Source organism: Bufo bufo, chromosome 2 (genome assembly GCF_905171765.1).
Source record: "Bufo bufo chromosome 2, aBufBuf1.1, whole genome shotgun sequence".
Taxonomy (NCBI): Eukaryota; Metazoa; Chordata; class Amphibia; order Anura; family Bufonidae; genus Bufo; species Bufo bufo.
This window is the reverse complement of record NC_053390.1, coordinates 29,700,600-29,725,581: the sequence shown is the minus strand read 5'-3', so window position 1 is coordinate 29,725,581 and position 24,982 is coordinate 29,700,600. Positions and strand designations below refer to the sequence as shown.

General features: G+C 44.9%; 1 protein-coding gene and 1 long non-coding RNA gene across 2 annotated transcripts in view; one reads left to right on the top strand and one right to left on the bottom strand.

Annotated features, from left to right (window-relative positions):
* The window catches only part of LOC120991269 (oocyte zinc finger protein XlCOF6-like), a 73,535-nt gene that overhangs the window by 7,856 nt on the left and 40,697 nt on the right, over positions 1-24,982 (top strand). The window lies entirely within an intron of this gene.
* On the bottom strand, positions 23,516-24,394 carry LOC120991277. Its single transcript, XR_005776610.1, has 3 exons — positions 24,333-24,394; positions 23,853-23,973; positions 23,516-23,560 (listed from the first exon to the last, which is right to left on the bottom strand). It is a non-coding gene; the product is annotated as an uncharacterized LOC120991277 (long non-coding RNA).

Genomic DNA, 24,982 nt, shown 5'->3' with positions numbered 1-24,982 from the left:
TTTTGTTAATGAGTGCACTTTAAGTTGGTGGTAAATGATAATAAAAGTTTCAATTAACAAAAAAAAAAATATCACCTTTGAAATCTCTATGAAGCCTTTTGCTGTCAAGTTGAAAAAATAACAATCCTATCACTGTTTGGTAATGTTCTGTCTGAACCTGGCCGCTGATTGAGGGTCACGTCCATCACCGGCCTTCATTCACTTACATCGGGGAAGTAGCACCAGCGCCGTCTGTCCCCAGTGTAAGTGAATGGAGGGTTCTGTTCATCAGCGGCCATGTTCAATGCTTATTCCTAGTTGCATGCATGTGCTGTACACTGGCCAGCCCCTTTAAGAGCAGAATCTGCTTAAATGGGTTGCCTGGAGTCCGCTATAATATACGGTGAGCGGGAAGAGTCCACTGTAATATACGGTGACTGGACAGAGTCCGCTATAATATATGGTGACTGGACAGAGTCCGATATAATAAACAGTGACCGGACAGAGTCCGTTATAATATACGGTGACCGGGAAGAGTCCACTATAATAAACGATGACTGGACAGAGTCCGCTATAATATACGGTGACCGGACAGATTCCGCTATAATATACGGTGACCGGACAGGGTCCGCTATAATATACGGTGACCGGACAGGGTCCGCTATAATATACGGTGACCGGACAGAGTCCGCTATAATATACGGTGACCGGACAGAGTCCGCTATAATACACGGTGACCGGACAGATTCCGCTATAATATACGGTGACCGGACAGGGTCCGCTATAATATACGGTGACCGGACAGGGTCCGCTATAATATACGGTGACCGGACAGAGTCCGCTATAATATACGGTGACCGGACAGAGTCCGCTATAAGATACGGTGACCGGACAGAGTCCGCTATAAAATACGGTGACCGGACAGAGTCCGCTATAATATACGGTGACCGGACAGAGTCCGATATAATATATGGTGACCGGACAGAGTCCGATATTATACACGGTGACTGGACAGAGTCCGCTATAATATATGGTGACCGGACAGAGTCCGCTATAATTTACGGTGACTGGACAGACAGAGTCCACTATAATATACAGAGAGTGGACAGAGACCGCTATAATATACAATTACTGTGGTGCTGGGATATACCTCCGGTCAGGTTTTGTGCACTTCCTGTGAGCCCTCCTCGCCACAGAAAATCATTTCTTCTGGGTTGCAGATCCCTGTTTATAAAGAGCATGATCTGCTGCCCAGAAACAGTGATTTAGGTGACCACATCACAGATGGTTTCCACCAAATGCACGAGGGTTTGCTCGACCATCGAGTGATCAGCGGCACAAAGGACAATTATCAGAAACCAGCATTTCTAGGAACATTCCTTCCCAAAAATTCCTTCCTTCCCCAATCATTGGCCCGTGTAAGAGAGCCTTAAGTTGTAACCTCTATTTTACTTACATCTGTAACATAAACCTCAGTCGTTTTCCTTCATTACCTTACAGACAGCTGTAGACCCCAAAAGTCCTTTATGTCTATGTGCTAGACAGCTGTAGACTCCAAGAGTGCTTTATGACTATGTGCTAGACAGCTGTATACCTCAAGAGTCCTCTATGGCTATGTGCTAGAGAGCTGTAGACCTCAAGAGTCATCATGGCTATGTGCTAGACAGCTGTAAACCCCAAGAGTCCTCTATGGATATGTGCTAGACAGTTATAGACTATAAGAGGCTTTAATCGCTATGTGCTAGACAGCTGTAGAGTCCAAGAGTCCTCTTTGACTATGTGCTTTAAAAGCTGGAGCCTCCAAGAGTCTTCTATGACTATGTGCTAGACAGCTGTAGACCCCAAGAGTCCTCTATGACTATGTGCTAGACAGATGTAGACTCCAAGAGTCCTATATGGCTATGTGCTAGATAGCTGTAAACTATAGGAGTCCTCTATGACTATGTGCTAGAGACCTGGAGACCTCAAGAGTCCTCTGAGGCTATGTGCTGGACAACTGTAGACCCCAAGAGGCCTCTATGGCTATGTGCTATACAGCTGTAAACTCCAGGAGTTCTCTATAACTATGTGCTAGACAGCTGGAGACTTAGAGACCTCTGTGATTGTGTGCTAGACAGCTGTAGACCCCAAGAGTTCTCTATGGCTATATGCTAGAGAGCTGTAGACCCCAAGAGTCCTCTATGGCTATGTGTGCTGGACAGCTATAGAGTATAAGAGGCTTCTATGGCTATGTGCCAGACAGCTGTAGACTCCAAGAGACCTCTATGACTATGTGCTAGACAGCTGTAGACTCAGTCAAAGAAGTCTTTGAGTCTACAGGTGTCTAGCACATAGCCGTAGAGGCATCTTGGAGTCTACAGCTGTCTAGTACATAGTCATAGAAGTCTTTGAGTCTACAGGTGTCTAGCACATAGCTGTAGAGGTCTCTATGTACTAGACAGCTGTAGACTCCAATAGTTATCTATGACTATGTGCTAGACAGCTGTAGACCCCAAGAGTCCTCTATGGCTATGTGCTAGATAGCTGTAGAGTCCAAGAGTCCTGCATGGCTATGTGCTACACGGCTGTAGACTTCTAGAGTCCTCTATGGCTATGTGCTAGACAGCTGTAGACCCCAAGAGTCCTCTATGACTATTTGGTAGACAGCTGTATAGCCCAAGAGTCCTCTATGACTATGTACTAGACAGCTGTAGACCACAAGAGTCCTCTATGACTATGTTCTAGACAGCTGTAGACTCCTGGAGTTCTCTTTCAATATGTGCTAGATGACTGTCTCTAATGAGGGGCAATCACCCTGAAACAGCTGTCTGCAGATGAGGTGCTGGCTTATTTAATATCCGAGTCATGTCTCAAGGACTATTTAAAGGTTTGAACATTGATGTATAGGATAGCTGCCTTACATCTGGTGGCATTAGAGGCAGAGCTTGTTAGGCGCTCATTTGCATTCCTTCTTCCCAGAATTCCAGAGAAGCATCTATGGCTTATAAGCCTCCTCACGCTGATTAAGGCGCTCTCTCCAAGGAGAGATAGTACCCGCCTCAGCACACAAGCTCCATCCCTCATGTTGCATGACCACCATCACAGCAACTTCACCTACTCTTAGCCCCTGCACTGATCACATGACAATTACATAATCACCAGGTTCTTCAACTCTGGCAGTGCACCATAAGGACCCAGTCCATCTGACCACTAGGATTTAGCTTGTTTTATACAAGGATGCAAAATTCTAGTGGGCTAAAGGACTGTTATTTTATATAGAATTCCAGTGGTGATTTTTTTTTTTTTTTTTAACTAACTAAAGTATTTTCTCAAAAATTGAAAAAAAATAAAATAAAAATACACAAGGGTAGGAAAGGCAGTTGAAAAAAAAAATGCAACAAAATCTACCCATATCTGCTGTGCCGATACAGCGCTGTCGCTCTGAAGCCTGATGGCAGTGATTGGCTGCAGCAACACATAAGCGATCAATGTGTGGTCATCAATATTAATCCAAGGACGATTATAAATGGCAGGGGCTGGGCAAAAAACAATAGGATACTCTTCTTCTTTTTTATTTTATTTAAAAAAAAAACGGAAACTGCTTAGCAAATAACAAAACAAAAAAAAATCTGATCACGACAACAGAAATTCACTGGTAGTGCACATATAGCCTAAAACTAGCGGCCTCTCTAGCATACAGCCTTTTTTTAACCAGAAGGACCAGGTCGCTCTGCCCAGTTGGATTTAGCCCGCTCTAAATCTCTGAATGCTAAATCCTAGTGGGCTAGAATAGAATATAGCCTGTTTGGACCTAAAGGACCAGGTCCCTTTGCCCACTAGAATACGGCCTGTTTGGACCAAAAGGATCGGGTCCCTCTGCCCAGTTGGATTTAGCACGCTTTGTATAAGGATGGTAAATCCTAGTGGGCTGTAGGACCAGACGGGGCCCTAGTTCACTAAGGACGTTGCATTGTAAGATTGCTGCCCCTTACCCAGTCTGGCAGCTGGCGCCATGTCTGGTAGTGGCTGGTTTTCCTGTAGTCAGTATCATTTCAGTTATTACTATACTTTCTTATGGTATTATTTCTCCATATCCCCCCGTTTTCTGTTCCTTCTCTCGACCTGTATACACGGTCGCTGTCATCCTTTTCTCCTGAAGCCCCTGCAGATCCCTCACTTCACTCTAAGACTACAGAGCAGGACGTGGACACAGCTTTCCTATTCTGCTATTGGGGCGCCTTCACACTCTGCCGATTTTGTTGCAGAATTTTCTTCGGCTGAGAATCAGTTCCATTCACCAGAATTGGGCTTGCCACCCTATTGAAATGAATGGAGCTGATTCTCAGTAATTGAAAATTCCGCCTGTCGTGTGAATGTGGCCTTTGATGTGCAGTTCACCTCTGACCCCTATGAGCTTCATTGGCTTTTTTTTTTTTTTTTGACCGCATTTTTCATAGATTTATTTTAAAAACTTGGGGTCGCCCCTTATTTTCCATAACCAGTCAGATACGATAGAGCGGTATTAGTCTGGTATTACCAGGATGGGGGCGTCCACTGTTTGGGGGTTTTCACAGCTTAACCCTTGGAGCCCTGGAGGTTTTTTTAGTTTTTGTTTCTCACTCCCTGCTTCTTTGGGGGACATCATTTTTTTATTTTTTTGTTCACACAGCCGTATGAAAGGCTGTTTTTTGCGGGCGATCTACTTTTTATTGACACTATTTTTATGTGTGTATACTACTTTTTGACCACTTTTTATAAAAAAAATTGTGGGAGGTGAAGTGACCGAAAATGGCAAATCGGCCATTTTCACTTTTTGTTTTTCATTTCGCCGTATCGAATAAAAAATTTTTATATCTTCATTGTACAGGGATTTTTGCTTGCGGCGATGCCCATGATATGTTATTGGGGAAAGGGGGGGAGTGATTTTAATTTTTAAAAACCATGGGGAACTATAACGAGCGATTTTTACATTACTTCTCTCATTGACTCCAACTCATCAGCATTGGAGTCTATGAGAAATACACTATGAGGGTCATTTAAGAAGAAATATACGCCACTTTTGTGGCGCATTTATGTCACAGATTTTGTCGCAAAGGCGTTTTGCTGCAAAGTATGCAACTTTTCACCACCTTATGCCCCTCACACCGGTGCAGAGGGAAGGGCACCGGTAGGCTTTTTTCATTCATAATTTTCTATGCCAGTTTATGGAGTAAAAAATGACTTAAATCTGCCAGCAAGGGAGGTGGCATAGATTTAAGCATGTCGTCCGCCACCGAATCAAACAACACAGTTATGTAGCGGCCTGCGCCACTAAGGGGGGGGGGGGCATTATACTGTGAGGGGACCACTAGGGGGGACATTATACTGTAAGGGGGACACTATGGGGGGATATTATACTTTTAGGGGGCCACTAAGGGGGACATTATACTTTGAGAGGCCACTATGGGAGGACATTATGCTTTGAGGGGACCACTATGGGGAGGCATTATTCAGTGAGGGGGCCACAAGGGGGGACATTATACTGTGAGGGGCCACTATGGGGGCATTATACTGTGAGGTGGCCACAATGGGAGGTATTATACTGTGAGGGGCCACTATGGGGGGAAATTATACTGTGAGGGGGCCACTATGGGTGGAAATTATACTGTGAGGGGGCCACTATGGGTGGACATTATACTGTGAGGGGGCCACTATGGGGGACATTATATTGTGAGGGGGCCACTATGAAGGGCATTATACTGTGAGGGGACCTGTCACAGTCTTTCCTGTGATAGGGGTCAGAAGATCTAGGAGACTGGCTGTACGTGATGTGATCTGACAGCCTCTCTGGTTTCAATCTTCTATGTTGTTGCTGGGTTTGACCACACCTCTGGTCTCAGGTGTAGCTTAAGTGGTAATTCCTACTCCTCTATTTAGTCTGACCTCACCCATCAGGCTATGCAGTTTATAGCTCATTTTGGTTGTGAAGAGCTGGTGTCTGGTTATCATCTGAGTTCCTGCTCCTCTGCAAATTTTGGAGTTAAGTGTCTTTTCCCTATTTCTTGTTTAAGGTTTTCCCCTACCTTTTGGTATTAGGCCTGAGGGAGTCTCCTGTTCCTTCAGCTGGGAAAGAACTGGTCATCTCTTGCCCTATTTCCAGGGTACTTTAGGGTCAGATAGGGCCCTAGGTTCCAGCGTATGAACATTCCTCCCATCAAGGTCTGTAAGGTCTGTTCATACTTATAGTAGTTAGGGCTCGGGTTAGGGATTCACTAGGTGGTGACCTTTTCCCCTTTCCCTAGTTTCCAGGCCAAGTACCTGAAAAAAGCAGGGATGCACTGCAGGAGCTGAAGGACCTGCTCTCTCACACCACCTCCCTTCTTGGTTGAGAGAGTGATGGTATTTACAAGGGACTGTATGTTAGGGCTGAAGGGAGGGGTGTTAATTACATGTGGACTGGATATTGAAGGGGCTGAAGGGAGGGGGATGATGTTATTTACATGGGACTGTATGTTGGAGGGGCTGAAGGGAAGGGAGTGATATTATTTACATGGGACTGTATCTTGGAGGAGAGGGATGTTATTTAGGTCATGTGACAGCAGTTTAAGTAGCGTCCATATATAACCCATTGCAGTCTATGTGGCTGTTCACACGGCAGTTTTTTCTTTTTTTTAAGGTCTAGTAAATAGCGGCCAACAAAAAATAGGACATGTCCTATTTTTGGCCTTGAAATCAATGGGGCCATTTTTAACAGCCGTCTAGACAGGAGCGTGCCCTTTTAACAGCTGATAAAAACAGGTACCGTAGGGATAAATGATATTTCAGGAGTTAAAATAATTTTAAAAATACTCACCTCATCCAAAGCACAGGGACACAGACTCCTCATTGGATGCAGAAGGACCTGCGCTCCCAGCATGATGACTATTTACCAAAGATCCAATGGACCGCTGGTTGTCTCTTAGCTACATGTGCTACTAGTTTGTCATCTTAAAACATAACGTTTATTTCTCATCATAAAATCATTCCTCTAATTTTCGTATGATTTAAATAGACACCCGCTATTTGTTCACGGTGTAAAGTGATCTGTAGCGGTACGGATCAGTACTGTCCGTACCCTTTTTACTAGAATCTTCTAGATAATACAACTATTCTAATGCAGCCAGATCCAGGGTGCGCACACTGTTTAAAAACTGTTCACATGCTGCCCCCAGCGTGATGACATCACATGATCACATCAGGTCCTGCTGCATCCAGTGAGGAGCGAGTGTCCCCGCGCGTGAAAGTGGAGGAGGTATGTTTTGTTAGTTTTTTGCAGTAAAAAAAAAAATACTGTGGGCCATATTATTAATGCTGGTGGCCACTATGAGGGACATTATTAATTCTGGGGCCAATATTTGGGCATTATTTACAATATGGGGGGTTGGGATAAGCCAATAAAATTCATCCATTTTTAAACAGCCAGATGGCAAGAAAATGGACGCACAAAGGGTTATAAAATGCTTCTAAACGCCTATTTTTGGTTTATTTATTTTTTTACATTCGTGTGCATGTAGCCTTACATGGAACTGTATGATGGAGGCGGTTTGGGAGGGAGTGATGTTTCTTACATGGGACTCTGTGTTGGATGAGGTTGAAGGGAGGGAATGATGTTTTCTATATGGGACTGTATGTTGGGGGGCTGAAGACTGGGAATTGATGTTATTTACATGGGACTGTATGTTGGAGGAGGCAGGAGACATGGCGTGATGTTATTTACATGGGACTGTATGGTGGAGGGAGGGAAATTATGTTATTGGGATGTTAGAATGGCTGGGGCATTATAATTTCTGAGGGCACTACAGGGAGGATTATAACTATAGGGGACATTATAAATACAGAGGACATTATTGGGGTCCTGATTGCTACAGGGGGCTCTATAGGAGTGTTTATACATCAGGGCTGTAGAGAGCTTTATTACCACTGGGGGAACAATAGGAGGGCCTTATATTTACTGGGGGCTTTGTGAGGGCATTATTAATACTGGAGGGCACCTCCTACTAATGGAGGTACTCTTGGGGAGCATTATCACGAATGGGGGCACTGTAGGGGGCAATATTACAAATGAGGGCATTCTAGAAGGGAATTACTATTGGTGGGACTTGGAGGAGCACTATTACTATGAGGGAACTTTTTGTATGGCAGTAATTTTTCTTCAGGGTAGTATTTGGGGGTATTGGGGGGCACAGCGAGCAGCAGGATAACACTTTTGGGACTCCAGGTTGTTGGGGGTGATGATAGAAATGTCAGGAAGCTAAGATGTCTGTGTGTCACACTCTGCAGAGACGAGGCGGCTGAAAGAAGTTGTCCTGACCTAAAGTAGAAGATGATGACAGAGAAGATCAATAGAGACGCCACTTGGGAGGCTCTGGATGTGAGAGGTGTGTGCTGCTGTATACTCCTGTATGTTTGATAGTGTATATGCAGCAAGTAAAGTACTGAACAGAGAAAAAGAGCGCAAGATTCCTCATTTTCAGCTGAAATACCTATCGTTTGATTCGACATCAATAGTCACGCCCCCATTTAGAGTCACGTGACAACCAGGTGACCAATTACCAGGGATACTGCAGACCACGTGGGACGCCACAGGTCTTGCAACAACATACCTTGGACAATCCAAGTATCGCGGTGAGAACCTCACTATATGTGCGATTCGATTCCATACAAAACGATCGAACAAACAGGACATCTATCTACCCACTGTGAGTAAATTACAATCGACCACGAGGGTAAGAGACAACTTATATCATTAGATACTATCGATATCCATTGCGATCTATATGTTGATTGGAATTGTATACAACAAAAGCACCGCGATACATATGTCAATTGGCACTTTGCACAGCAGAAACACCACCATATTTTAAGGCGATTTTTTGATACTTATGTAATCATGAAAGTTTTATGCTGGGTATCTATCAAGGATACAACCAACAGGATAGACATTTGTTGTTTTTATTCTTAATTTTATTTTTATTTTACATTGTCGATTATATTGTCTTTTATTGTATATTATTGTTTTTTGCAGATTTTTATCCGTGACAATAAATCATTTTAATACTATATACATGTGTGGCCAAATTTAGAGTGCCCCCCATCCAGTTCAATATTTATCTTCAGTCTCACTCTAGCACAGGGGGTGCTAAGGGGTGTGCACCTACCCATCAGGAGGACTGGTGAGCAACTCATACTTCGTTTTTTTAAAGCAAGTAAAATGTCTTTAGTGCTAGTGCGGGCAGGGGGCGTTGACTGGGGCCATATGCATTGGGGTTTGGGCCCTGGATCTTTTGAGACCCTAGCAACGCCCCTGCTTCCCTCTAGTGGTCGGTGTGGAGTTATCCTCCCACACTGCGCCGTGACATTATAAACCACCGAAAACTGTCATTTTTGTTTGTGTCAGTGAGGCTATTGATTCTATCGTTGCACTGGCTAGACAATTGCAGGGTCTGTCTTTGGAGGGAGCCGACCTCCGCATGCAGATCCAGGGATCACAGGCTGCTGGTGCCAGTAGTAGTTACCAGGCCTGTCCTGAACCTAAGGTCGCACTTCCGAACAGATTTTCGGGGGGAAGCAATAATTTCATTCGGTTCAGAGAGTCGTGTAAATTGTACTTTAAGTTATGTCCACTCTAATCTGGGGATGAGAGTCAAAGAGTTGGTATTGTCATTTCGTTGCTTAAAGGGGACGCTTAGTCTTGGGCTTTTTCTCTACCGACTGGATCACAGTTCCTCGGTAGATTTTTTAGAGCTCTAGGTCTTATCTACGATGACCTGATCCGATCTCCCTGGCCGAGACCAAGTTAAGTGGTTTACGGCAGGGAGAGCGTTCTGTGGAGATCTATTGCTCTGAATTTAGGAGATTGGCTACGGATATGAAGTGAAATGATCCAGCTCTCCGTAGCCAATTCTGTCAGGGATTATCCGAGAGGCTAAAGGACGTGTTGGCTTTTCATGAAAATTCAGAGTCATTAGAAGCGGCTATGTCCCTTGCAGTACATATTTATAGACGCCTGAGAGAGAGATCTAAGGTCCATCCCTCTCAGGAAGAATCATCATATAACGTGGCGGCTTCCTTTGACACTTGGGGTGGAGAGACTCCTGAGTTTATGTCTGGTGAGGAACCAATGCAGTTAGGGGAAGCTACCCCATGGCCTGTTTGCAAGGGTTTTAGTCATAAGAAAGGAGTTCTTGGAAAAAGTTTCTGTGGAAAAAGAGGACATTTCATTAATGTTTGTCCTTACGTTCAGTAAAAAGAAAAAGAAAAAAGCTTTTAGTTCCCATCTTACTCTAGGTGGTGTGGGCGGGAGTCAGAAAACTTACTTTTGTCATTTACTGGTAGTACCCAATTTCTCCTGTCTGCCGAGGTGGCGCTAGAGTCTAAACTGTGGGAACGGAGGTGTTTATTGTCAGTGGGGCAGAGGTTAACCTAGTTGATGGTCAGTTTGTCCGTATACATGGGTTAACTACAATTGCATTGGAAAAAAATATTTTGGTGTTTGCAATTGACTCCACACCACTTACTCGTGTTTTGTGCTGGAGAGTCTGTCTTCCTCGTTGATTCTGGGTTTACCGTGGTTAAGTAAACATAATCCTACCATTGACTGGCAAGCCAGACAGATTCCCGATTGGAGTGAATATTGCATGGACAACTGTCTTAAAACATCTCTTTCTGTCTTAATGTCACGGCCATGCCCATGACCGTGACTCCTTTACCGCATGCAGTTGCCTGCGGTTTTGTATGGGTGTTCAACCACGGGTGAGGGCCGCTTGTCTGTGGCCTCACTTGTGGTTGCCGCAGGCAACCAGTGTTGTATTTTGCAGCAGAGCAGCCTGAGCGTCGCTAGGCAGCTTGCTGCCCTGGCATGCGGTCACACCTAGCAACCTTTATGTTAGGTGTGTGTATGTTATGCACGTTGTATGTATTGTGTGCACTTCCCATTTATGTGTCTTTCCCTTCTGTGGTACTGGAAGGGTTAACTTCCTTCCCAGTGTGTGTGTGATGTCACTGGATGTGTCCAACCCTTGGGTGTGGCCACTTTGGCCTATATAGACCCTCTCTCTAGCAGGGCTCAGTAGGTTGCTTCAGTCTTGCTAGCTGAAGCAGCCTCCTGATTTTTCCCAGCAGCTTGGCCGTTGAGACTCCTGCTCCTCCGTGTATAGGAGGAGTGGGTTGTCTTACTCAGCTCCTAGTTTAGGGCCATCTTGAGGGCTAGCAGGGACTTCTAGGTTCCGGAGCATGAGCCCTCCTACCATCAAGGTTGGCTCATGTAGCTAGGAGTCAGGGTCAGGTTAGGGATGCCTTTAGGAGGTGACCTGCTCCCTAATCCTGTCTTCTTGGCCAAGCAGCCATAACATCTACAGGCTTCACACGGCTGAGGATTTCCCCCATCCTCAGCCGTGACAGTATGACCACAGAGGCTTCTCGCGTGGCGTTCCCTCGAAAGAGGGTAAAGCATGCACCGCTATCTGCGGATGGGGTGCATGCGCGTTCTCCGGAGGGAGAGCGTTATGGGGCTTTCACCATTTACGGCGCGGTGAGTGGCATTCCCCGGCATTCCTTGCTCACCGTTGTCCGTGTTGGTGTCCCCTTTTGTTTGTCTTTCCCCTCCCCCCCTCCCATTGTTTCTTATGCCTCACCAACTTTCCCCTTTTGTTGTTGGGAGGGGCTTTGAGGGGTGGGAGTATGTTCCCTCGATAGAGGGTGTAGCATGTACTGCCGTCTGCTGATGGGGTGCATGCGCGCTCTTCGGAGGGAGAGCGTTCTGGGGGTTTCGCTGCTGACGGCACGGTGAGTGGCTTATTCCCCGCCACTTTCTCACCGTGTTCGTTTGGCGTCCCCTGATATTTTTATCCCCTCACCTTGGTGTTTTTTGGTGTAGGGCTGCATGCCTTCGGAAGAGGGTGCAGCATGCAGTGCCATCCCCTTGTGGCCTGCATGCGCGTTCTCCGGAGGGAGAGCGTCCTGGGGGGATCACCGTTAACAGCACGGTTGGTGGCTTATTCCCCGCCACCTTACCTTCCGTGTCTGTGTTGGTGATCCCTCGTCCCTCTCCATGTTCCCATCTCTGGTCGTTTGCTGGCAGCACTCCGTAAGTGGTCCGGCTGCGTGCTGGTTAGGAGGGTCTGCTGGCGGCGACTAGAGTGGGGACGTGAGTGGAGAGTCCCCTCGTCCACTCTCTGTGGTTCCATTCCCTTGTCGCTGGTGCGGGCTGCAGGCCTCGTCGGACTGGCTAGTGTGAGCTGGGAGAGGATGCAGCTGACAGTGACCTCCTGGGAACCATGTCCTGAGAGTGGACGTCTCCTTCTCCCATCCCCTTGTGTGAGTTCCTCACCAGTTTCCTTTTTTTTGGTGGGGGGGCTTTGAGGGGTGGGAGTGTCACGGCCATGCCCATGACCGTGACTCCTTTACCGCATGCAGTTGCCTGCGGTTTTGTATGGGTGTTCAACCACGGGTGAGGGCCGCTTGTCTGTGGCCTAACTTGTGGTTGCCGCAGGCAACCAGTGTTGTATTTTGCAGCAGAGCAGCCTGAGCGTCGCTAGGCAGCTTGCTGCCCTGGCATGCGGTCACACCTAGCAACCTTTATGTTAGGTGTGTGTATGTTATGCACGTTGTATGTATTGTTTGCACTTCCCATTTATGTGTCTTTCCCTTCTGTGGTACTGGAAGGGTTAACTTCCTTCCCAGTGTGTGTGTGATGTCACTGGGTGTGTCCAACCCTTGGGTGTGGCCACTTTGGCCTATATAGACCCTCTCTCTAGCAGGGCTCAGTAGGTTGCTTCAGTCTTGCTAGCTGAAGCAGCCTCCTGTGTTTTCCATCCGCCTGTGAGAGCCACCACTGTGGTCATAGGTTTAGGTTTAATGTCTCATTAAGTTTATGTTTAGCTAAGTCTGTGTTATGTTTTCCTGTACTATTGAGTGCTGCCATGTATCTGGGTTCCGGTGTGTGGATGAGTGTGTGCTGACGTCTGTTAGCTATTTGTGGACTTCAGCTTTCCTGCACATGGATCCAGTCAGCAGGGCTGTGGCAGGTGGCTGGAACTAGTGCAGCACCTGCCATATACATAGGCTGGCAATTGTTCCCCTTTTCCCAGCAGCTTGGCCGTTGAGACTCCTGCTCCTCCGTGTATAGGAGGAGTGGGTTGTCTTACTCAGCTCCTAGTTTAGGGCCATCTTGAGGGCTAGCAGGGACTTCTAGGTTCCGGAGCATGAGCCCTCCTACCATCAAGGTTGGCTCATGTAGCTAGGAGTCAGGGTCAGGTTAGGGATGCCTTTAGGAGGTGACCTGCTCCCTAATCCTGTCTTCTTGGCCAAGCAGCCATAACATCTACAGGCTTCACACGGCTGAGGATTTCCCCCATCCTCAGCCGTGACACTTAACCACTAAAGCTGTACCCACTTTCATTTCTGATTTTGCTGATGTTTTTTCTGAGAGTGGTTACCAGGATTTACCCCCACATCGGGAATATGATTGTCCTATCAATCTTATTCCTGGAGCGAAGTTGCCCAAATCTAGGTTATATAACCTTTCTGAATCTGTAAGAGCGGCCATGCAAGAGTATAATCCTAAGAGTTTGGCTAAGGGACATATTAGACCTTCCAAGTTCCCATTGGCGGCGGGGGTTTTCTTTGTAAAGAAGAAAGACGGAACCCTTAGGCCATGCCTGGACTTCTGTGAGCTCAATTGTATTACGGTCTGTGATCCGTACCCCCTTCCTTTGATTCCTGACTTGTTTAATCAGATTGTGGCTGCCAAAGTGTTCTCCAAGTTGGACCTTAGGGGGGCATATAATCTGGTCAGGATCAAGGAAGGGGACGAATGGAAGACGGCATATAATCTGGTCATGCCGTTTGGATTAACTAATGCTCCCATGGTTTTTCAGCATTTTGTTAATGATTTCTTTCATCATCTGGTGGGTAGGTTTATTGTTGTATATCTGGATGACAATAATTTATTCTCCAGATATGGAAACTCATCAGGATCACGTGAGACAGGTGTTACAGATCCTAAGAGAGAGAATAAATTGTATGCTAAGTTGGAGAAGTGTGTATTTGCAGTTCAGGAAGTGCAATTCCTGGGTTACCTACTCTCATCAGGTTTTCGTATAGATCCTGAGAAGGTCTGTGCTGTGTTGGACTGGGATCGACCCGAAAATCTAAAAAGTGGTTATGCGGTTTTTGGAATTCACCAACTACTACCGCAAATTTATTTTGAAGTACTCGACTGTGGTGAAACCCTTAATGGACATGACTAAGAAAGGTTTGGATGTCTCAGTCTGGTCTGATGCGGCATTACAATCTTTTTCTGTGGTGAAGCAGTGTTTTGCTTCTGCTCCTATACTGGTGCAACCTGATGTGTCACAACCATTCATTGTGGAAGTTGACGCATCCGAGGTAGGGGTAGAAGCAGTTTTGTTGCAGGGTCCTTCACCTAGTAAATGGCGCCCATGTACATTCTTCTCTTAGAAACTTTCAGCTGCAGAAAGGAATTATGACGTGGGTAATAGAGAATTGCTGGCCATTAAGTTGGCTTTTAAGGAATGGCGTCATTGGCTGGAAGGAGCTATTCATCCTATTACTATTACTGTGCTTACTGACCACAAAAATCTGGCTTATCTGGAGTCGGCTAAATGACTGAACCCAAGGCTGGCCAAATGGTCGTTGTTTTTCACCTGATTTAATTTCATCGTCACCTATCGCCCTGGGGTTAAGGGTTAAGAGCGTTAAGGCTGATGCATTGTCGCATAGCTTTCCTGGGGGGAGGGGGGGGTTATTAGGAAGATCCTGGTCTGATATTGTCTAAGGGGGTAGTTATATACGCCCTATATCCTGACCTTGAGGCGGCGTTGTTGGAGGCCCAGGGAGATGCACTGGATTCTTGTCCTCCAGGGAAGTTGTTTGTTCCTTCTGAATTACATCACAAGCTGTTCAAGAAACATCACTGTACGGTTCTCACAGGACACCCTGGGAGCAGATCCATTGTCAATCTCATCTCTCGTAGATTCTGTTGGCCCAGGTTGCGTAAGAGTGTTGAGGACTATGTGTCAGCTTGTAGTACTTGTGCACGTGCTAAGGTGACACATACTCGGACTTCTGGATCTTTACTTCCATTGCCCATCCCGTCCAGACCTTTGACTCATTTGTCCATGGATTTTTATCACAGATTTGCCTAATTCTTCAGGAAAAACTGTAATTTTGGTTGTTGTTGATCGCTTTAGTAAGATGGCTCACTTTATAGCATTGCCAGGTCTACCTAATGCTAAAACTGTTGCACAAGTGTTTGTCGAAAACGTTGTAAAATTACATGGTATTCCTTCTGATGTGGTGTCTAATAGGGGGACTCAGTTTGTTTCCCAATTCTGGAAGGCGCACTGTACTCATCTGGGGGTACAATTGTCCTTCTCTTCGGCCTTTCATCCTCAGTTGAACGGACAGACTGAATGCACTAACCAGAATCTGGAGACTTATTTGAGATGTTTTGTCTCGGAGAACCAGGAGGAGTGGTCTTCATTTTTGTCTTTAGCTGAATTTGCCATAAATAACCATAGACAGGAGTCCACTCATAAGTCGACATTTTTGGGGGCATATGGGTTCCACCCGATTTGGCACATTTTCTGGTACGGAAACTTTGGGTATACCGGAAGAGGAACGATTTTCCTCTTCTTTGTTATCTATTTGTCGGAAGATTCAAAATAATAAAAAAAAAATGGGCAATAAGTATAACCGTATGGCTGACAAGAGACGTATGAATGGTCCGGACCTGAAAGTAGTTTGATTCTGTGTGGCTGTCCACAAGAAACATTAAGTTGAAAGTACCCTCTTGGAAGTTGGGTCCAAGGTTTATTGGTCCATATAAGATCACTGCCATTGTTAACGCGGTTGCCTTTCGTCTTGAACCTTTAAGCTTTGAAGATTCATAATGTGTTCCATAAGTCGTGGTTGAAGAGATATGTTGAACCTGTTGAACCGTCCTCCTTGCCTCCCATGCCTGTCATGGTGGACGGTAATCCAGAATTTCAAATAGCCAGGATAGTGGACTCCCGAATTCTCCGTAGATCCCTCCAGTATCTCATTCACTGGTGGGGTTACGGACCAGAGGAGAGGATGTGAGTCCAGCAACCAACGTTAATGCTAATCGTCTTGTGAAAGCTTTTCACAGGGCTCATCCAGATAAAAACGGTCCTGGGTGTCCGGATGCCACCCGTAGAAGGGGGGGGGTACCGTCACGGTCCCGTCTGTGACAGGGACTAGAAGATTGAGGAGACTGGCTGCACGTGATTGACAGCCTCTTTGGTTTTACCTTTCTGTGTTGTTGGGGGTGACCACACCTCTTGTCTCAGGTGTAGCTTAAGTGGTCATTCCTTCACCTCAATTTATTCCGGCCTCACCCATCATGCTATGCGGTTAATAGCTCCTTTTGGCTGTGGAAGCGCTGGTGTTGGTTCTCCTCTGAGTTCCTGCTCGTCCGCATACATCGGAGTTAAGTCTCATTTTCTTCCTATTGTTTGTTTGTTGTTGTCCCCTACCATCTGGCATTAGGCCTGAGGGGGTCTCCTATTCCTTCACCCGGAAAGGAATAGGCCATCCTTGTCCTATTGGAGAAATCCCCAGTTTCCCGAATTGTTTCACCTAAGGGGTTTTCCGCATCGGAGCGGAAGGGTGTGATGTTCTTGCATCAGCTGTACAGCGCTGGTGTGTTTAAATCCTTTGAACAATTCAGGAACGAGTTTGCCCTTTCTCATACAGCTTTCTTTCAATTTTTGCAGTTAAGGCACGCAGTCCAGGTACAGGCAAAATCTATGTCGCACAAGTGTATGTCAGTCCCATTGTTACAGCAGATTACCACATGTGACTACTCAAGCAGACTGATATCATCCATATAAAGGAATCTATTAGTAAAATCCGTAAAACATTATTCCTTGGCGGTCAAACAAAAATGGGAGGAAGAGGTTGGGAACATATCAGATGATGCCTGGAAAGCGGTTCTGGCCTTAACGCCACAGTTATCGTTATGGATAGGGGTGAGTAATGACGCTTCCTGCCCTAGATGTGGGGAGAGTCCGGCATCCTTGATACACATGTTCTGGGATTGTTCTGAGCTTCGGAATTTTTGGACAGGCGTTATACCCTGTATTAAAGACACTTATCATGTTATGGTACCGCCTGGTCCAAGGATGTGTGTGTTGGGAATATTGGACATTACAAACAGGAATACTCGCCTGGGGGGGCAGCGTTTGCTGTTTCAGGCCAGGAAATGAATTGCTAACTACTGGCTTAGATCACAGCCACCTTCTAAGGTGGAATTCCTGAACAGAATGGACGAGATTATTCACCTGGAAAAAGAGGTTTATACTAAAAGGCAATGTCTGACTAGGTTCGATAAGATCTGGGATAAATGGTATCGTATAGGAATAATGAGGCATAGTTTGGCATGTGACTGCCCTGGAGGTGTTGGGAGGAGTGATTTTAAAGATAAGCGTGGTATCTGGGGCTACATGTACAAGTGATCAGGATGCGGAATGTCAATTTTGATGGGGGGTCTTGTGAAAAGACAGGGGATAAGGTTATATCTAGGGTGTGGGCTTTGGTTCTGCACTCTGACCAGGGGCATTTATGTTAGAGGTGCTGTGCTCGTCTCTTGGTGGGGTGGGGTGGGGTGGTGGTGGTGGTGGTGGTGGTGGTTCATTATATGTTAAGATACATTTGATAGGGTATATTTTTGCTTCTTAAAGTATCCACTATTGTAACATGGCAATCAAATGTGTTTAAAGAAATGCTTATTGTCTGAATATCAGATTTGTATGTATATGGTGTAAGGGATTGTCTACTTTTAGGGGGTCGCCATCACAGACTTCCTTACAGACCACAGGATTTGGGGGCCAAACTGTGCTTTATTGTGGCGCGTCAGCAAAACAAACAAAGAAATCATAAACATAAACCTCAGCCGTCTGGCCACTGACTACACAGTATAATTTCCCTTTCTATCGGGATCTGGGTCTACCACCCAGCTCCCCAAAACACAGCAGTGCTTACCCCACAGAGGGTTCCGGCTCCCACAGACATTGACGTAGCCTGTTCCTTCCTCAGACTGGGAGCCCTGATTGAGGAGCTCAGCCCATCTTTATCCAAGCTCCTCAGCTGGCTGTTAATTATCCTTATTACCACCCTAGCTGCTGCAGACAGTGGGAAAAACCTATTTTCCCAGCCGTTCTTGTTCTCACCCAGCTTCCTCTCGGTGGGATACACCACTTGAATGGCCTTCCTATGGCCCTCTGGCAGCTCCACTGCCACAATGGATATCCCTTTATTGTATTTATTTTTCATTTTTGTTTGTATTTTGTAAAATTGTTAATAAAAAAAATATAAAAAAAAAATAAAGAAAATGTCCCATTCTTTTCTGTATTGTGGACAAGAATAGGCATACATCGGAGATGATGGAGACCCTGCCTACAGGTAATAACTCTGTGCTTGTAACAGCCAAACCAGCACTTCTAACAGAGACATGCCCTGTAACACACATTGATAGTTTGCAGGGAACACTCGCTGCATATGAGAAACTTACCAGGAACACCCCCAGGATAAATCTCTGTTCAATCATCCCATGGAACACCTGATGGCAAAAAATAAACTCTGGAAAACACTTCTAGCACTGTGAGCCATGTCCAGCTACAGGTGCTCCATTGACCTCATGCCACCACTCTCAAAGACTATCATGGTGCACAGCAAAATGGCAATAGAGGCTGGAATGGAGTTCTATCCCACATTTGTCAGGAACACATTGATAGCCAGAGATTGGTTTGGAGATCATGTGGGCAATGCAATGCAGAAGCCTTCACAAGTTAACATCACAACAGTCCTACTCCTGGGATTAAGGTGTGTCATAATGTACAGTAGCTGGACCCCTCTAGTCTTCTTTTCAGGTACACTAACAACTCAGCGTAACATTGATTTGGTCATGGAACCAGTGGTATGGCAATTTCTCCAAAGTGTCCCAGGAGCCATTTTTCAATAGGACAACGCCATGACACATGTTGCTTATACTACTGTAAGGAACCTGCGTGGCCTAAACATGTTTCCATGGCCTGAAGCAGAGGTGCCCAACCTGCGGCCCTCCAGCTGTTGTAAAACTACAAGTCCCATCATGCCCTGCTGTAGCCTGATACCGTAGCTGTAGGCTGTCCGGGCATGCTGGGAGTTATAGTTTTGCAACAGCTGGAGGGCCGCAAGTTGGGCATCCCCGGCCTGAAGCATCTCCAGATGTGTCCCATCGAGCACATCATTGGTTGCAGCAAACTGTCAGCAGCAGATCTTGATGATTTGCATGCCTAAGTGTATTCAGCATGGCCAAACATTGCTCAGACAACAACTAATAACCTAATTGATAGAATGCAAAGGTGTGTAAATGCATGTCTTTCTTTGGTTTGCACGCATACTGGAAACTGAATAAATCGAGTTTTGAATATTTTATTTTTCTTTTATCATTTCCATATCATTAACCCGTCTATTCATCCTGTGATTTACATACATTCTTTGTGATTTACATTACATCAACTTTTCTTTCTTGGTGTTGCAATTTCAATGTTAAAGGGGTTCTCCAGGAATTTAGAAAATTAAAATACTTAAATATTACTTTATTATAAATATATTCCCAAATACCTTTCATTAGTTTTAATGGCTCATTTTGTTTAGGGAGCAATCATTAGCATAAACAAAATGGCTGCCATCCTATTAGTACACACCTGTCCTAATCACACCGCAGGACAAGTTACTTCACAACATTGAGATAGAGGAGGCTGAGACAGCTCTTTCACTTGTCAGGGATTATGATCCTGAATACAGATATTAAGAACGTTAGCTGAATCTCTGTAGGAATGGAGTTCAAGAGGAGACATGAAGTACAGAGAGGACGGACTATAGCTCAGTGTTTTGAAGTAACTTGTCTTGCTGAGTGATTAGGACGGCGGCCATTTTATTTCCCCTGGTGATTGCTCCGTAGATAAAATGAGCCATTATAACTAATGAAAGGTATTTGGGAATATATTTATAATAAAGTAATATTTAAGTATTTTCCTTTTTTTTAATTCCCGGAGAACCCTTTTAAGGAGTGTAGTTTCTTTTGATCTGATAAATTTTACAATTTAATTTCCTTATAAAATATTTTCCACATATAAAACATAAAAATGCCATCTCTCCTGTCTGACTTTTCTGAGGCTCAATAACTTTGGCATTAGTAAAACATTTCTCACATTATGAACACGAAAATGGATTCTCATGTGTGTGACTTCATTTATGTCTAACAACATTTGATTTGTTTATAAAACATCTCCCACATTCTGAACATGAATATGGCTTTATCTCATGTCGAACAAGACTTGATTTATCTGTAAAACATTTCCCACATTCTGGAATGAAAGTTGCTTCTCTCCTGTGTGAGTTGTCTTGTGTAGAGCAAGATTGGATTTTTCTGTAAAACATCTCCCACATTCTGAACATGAATATGGTTTGTCTTCTGTGTGAATTCTCTTATGTCTCACAAGATGTGATTTATTTGTAAAACACTTTCCACATTCTGAACATAAATATGGTTTCTCTCCTGTGTGAATTCTATAATGGGAAACAATTTCTGATTTATTTAAAAAACATTTCCCACATTCTGAACATAAATACGGTTTGTCTCCTGTGTGATTTTTCTCATGTCTAACAAGATTTGATTTAACTGTAAAACATTTCCCACATTCTGAACATGAATATGGCTTCTCTCCTGTGTGAATTCGCTCATGTAAAACCACCTCTGATTTATATGAAAAACATTTCCCACATTCTGAACATGAATGAGGCTTATATCTTATGTGAATTTGCTCATGTTTAACAAGAAGTGATTTCTTTGTAAAGCACTTCCCACATTCTGAACATGAATACGGTTTGTCTCCTGTGTGATTTTTCTCATGTCTAACAAGATTTGATTTAACTGTAAAACATTTCCCACATTCTGAACATGAATATGGCTTCTCTCCTGTGTGAATTCTCTCATGTAAAACCACCTCTGATTTATATGAAAAACATTTCCCACATTCTGAACATGAATGAGGCTTAATTCCTATGTGAATTCTATCATGTTTAAGAAGAAGTGATTTCTTTGTAAAGCACTTCCCACATTCTGAACATGAATATGGCTTCTCTGCTGTATGAATTCTCTCATGTCTAACAAGATGTGATTTACTGATAAAACTTTTCCCACATTCTGAACATGAATATGGCTTCTCTCCCGTGTGAATTCTCATATGTCGAACAAGATGTGATTTCTTTATAAAGCACTTCCCACATTCTGAACAGGAATATGGCCTCTCTTCTGTGTGTATTCTACTGTGTGTAGAAAGATCTGATCTTTTTATGAAGTTTTTACCACACAGGAACCTTTCCCCTCCTTTCCAATTTGTACTTATGATAATCTTTGATTGGTCAGGAGAAGGTTCCTCATAATCAGGGGAGATATACGGAAGATCTGTATTGTGAAGTCCTGGATGTACATTAAGGGTAATGAGGTTTTCTCCAGAAGATCGCTGCATGATATCTTCATCTTCTACTTTATAATTTAGCGATAACATGAAGTTTCCCTCAGAACTGTTACTGGAATTTTCTATTAAGATAAAAATAAAAAATTTGTGTTTGCTTTCCAAACCACAGAGACAAACTTATAACATTCCTATTATGCTGTAAGTGGATCCAGCAATAACTACAGGTATACAGTAAGTCATTCATTTTGAATGCACTTCTGGCTTTTTTATTTTATTTCAGCTTATACATTTTTCTATACCACTCTGATAAAGTTCAAGACACCCAGTCACCAATTTTTGGGCACAAACATAGCTAAAAATTAAAAAACCCTGACTGTGTCTGCCATTCAAGCCTTCCTTCTCTCAACACATTTGGCCTGATAATAGCAAGCGGGCATCACATTGATACAAGAAGTTAACTTAAAAAGGATCCACCACATTCAATACAAAGTGCATTCATTACTAAATGAGTCTCTTAGACCTAATCAGGTTGGTGGAGGGAGGTAGGCTCTGGATCTGAATATACCTAATTATGTGCTGGCCTATAACACCCCACCAGAGCTCTGGCCCGAGGACTAGATGGGCACATATAAACCTCAAGGCCTGCGGCAGTCCGTCCATGGGACTCTTGCTATGGGCCATTGTGTCAACTGACTTTGGAGCCTTTGATTCTAGGGTTGTCGGTGAAAAACTTACAAAAAAATCACAAACAGATGACAGGAGTCATGCTAATCAAAACCAGAGCACAGAAGGCATGAAACTCTTAAAACTTAACTTTTAATACAGACAATACAAAAAAAAAACATCAATGTGGGGGGTATCTAAGAGCCCACACACTACATACAGTGAATACAATCAGATATATGTAAGAATGAGAACCTTTCCTATATGACTACCCCACAACACAGAGAAGCACCCTAGTGGTGGATGCACTCTGCACAGTAACCTACCCCAGATCCACCCTAGTACACTCTACTCTATGCGTTTCTCCACCACTGGCTTCATCGGGAATGAAAAAAATAAATAAATAGGGTATGCAAAGATACCATACGATATGCGTCACTGCTGGGTAAAGTCCCCAGCTCCTGCAGTCACACCAGGACCAGGCCATCAACTAATATGAAGATCAACCATGTGTGGGTATAGCTACCCAACTATGCTGTGTGCTCTGAAGGCTTCATCACCATCAAGCCCTGGAGTCACTGTACCCCTGACACCAATGTCACACATAAGTAGTTCTAACAGACCTGGCTTATATTACTCTTAGTTGTGTGCTTATTGTGGGCATCTTTAACTTTAACAGAGCACACATCATATTTGGATAGCTATATTGACAACACCTTACCTGAGAGGGTTTGCAATGTTTAAAGTATTCGGACCCAAGGAATGGACTTCAGCTCCTCGTGTGTCGCCTGTGGAATGCCTGAAGTTTGTGGTTCAAGGACACAGACCGAGTATTTGTTGACTCCCTGCTGTGGATACTTGGACTCAAATGTGGCTAAGCCCTGCAGCCAGGAACTTAGTATAGTTATTCCACCACCATGTACTTCCAAAAATGACTGACTCTTACATTGTGGGATAAGAGGATGGTGCTCCTCCATTACATGTCACTGCACACACGTGTATACACTGCACATGACGGCTCTTACCTTGTGATATAAGAGGCTGGTGCTCATCCATCATGGCCTCCTTGTACAGATCCTTGTGTCCTTCTATATACTCCCACTCATCCTTGGAGAAATAGACAGTGACATCCTGACACCTTATAGGAACCTGACAACACAATGACACCGTCATCACCCAGACCCCTCCAGTGCTGTTACTGGAGAATTTCCCAGCATTCCCAGCAGTGTCACCTCTCCAGTCAGCAGCTCCATCATCTTGTGGGTGAGCTCTAGGATCTTCTGCTCATGTATCAGGGGGGGAGGGGGAGGCTCTTTGATGGGGTGAGGGGTCCTGCTCTGCCCTCCTGACTCCTGGAGATGGATGATGGGAGTCACACAGTCCCCTGATGTCTTCTTCACTATTGTGTACTCCTGTGGATGGAGAGAGACACTTAGGGAATAAACCCTTCAGGGGCCATGTGCTCTCCTCCGGCCCTTTCCTCCTGGTACAACGTGCCTACTTACCTTCTCATGGCTCCTACAACATGACTATTGGTCACTGGTCACATGATACATCACTCACGTTCTCAGTCACTTGGAAGGTCTGGAGGCCATTCTACAGGACCCTGGACTCTTCCTATCACTTCCTATGATGGATTCTCCTTCCTGATGTCTGACTTGTTACAGAATACAATAAAGAGGAGAGAAATCTAAAAAAGTTTACCTCTCCGCTCAGCAGGGAGATGATCTCCAAGGTGAGGTCTAATATTCTTCTGCTGATCTCCTTCCTGTCCATCCTTGGTGGCTCATTCAGGAGAAGGCTCGTATTGCTGGTTTTCTTCATCCTCCATCCAAGCAAAATAGGAATAAAGGTTAATCAGTGAGTCCCATGTCCCCGATAATGAGGCAAAGAAAAAGTACAACTCATCCCGCAAAACTCAGACCCTCATAAAGCTGCACTGACGGGAAAACCCTGAGCTCCGGGTGTATCTAAGCTCCTGGCGGTGAAAACCTCAGTCACACGGAGCAGATTCTGTCATCCAGCACAGAATGATGACAACCCCCACTATCCCCACTACTACTACTCCCCCCATCATACTAAGCTGAGGAGCGGAGAAGGATTCCTTGTGTGTAATGGAGGAGAATCTCCAGAGGTGACATGTCTGAGCTCTCCACCACACTGTCTCCTCACAGCTCATCTTACCTGCAGGCTGGAGGAATGGCTGATACCAGAGAGAACAAGAGCCCTGACTACCGACCAGGACCTGCCCAGTATCTGCTGCACTGCCAGAGCTGAAGGACATGGGGTGATGTCACCATCATGTGATCAGTGCAGGGGGTGGGGTTCAGCTGTGGAGAGAAGTTGTGGCGAAGGACCTGAGATGATGTCACTGTCATGTGACCAGTGCAGGGGGCGGGGCTCAGCAGTGAAGAGACTATTAGGTGGGGAAGGACCTGTGATGATGGTCATGTGACTTGAGGGGTGGAGCTACTGTGCTGTGTGTGGAGGAGAAGGAAGTAGAAAAGCGAAGGACTTGTCTGTAGTATGGTGTCTCAGGGACTATAAAAACCCTGTATATTGGGAGTCTACAGCTGTTTAGCACATAGCCATAGAGGACTCTTGGGGTCTACAGCTGTCTAGCACATAGTCATAGAGGACTCTTTGGGTCTACAGCTGTCTAGCACATAGTCATGGAGGTCTCTTTGGGTCTACAGCTGTCTAGCACATAGTCATAGAGGACTCTTTGGGTCTACAGCTGTCTAGTACATAGTCATAGAGGACTCTTTGGGTCTACAGCTGTCTAGTACATAGTCATAGAGGACTCTTTGGGTCTACAGCTGTCTAGTACATAG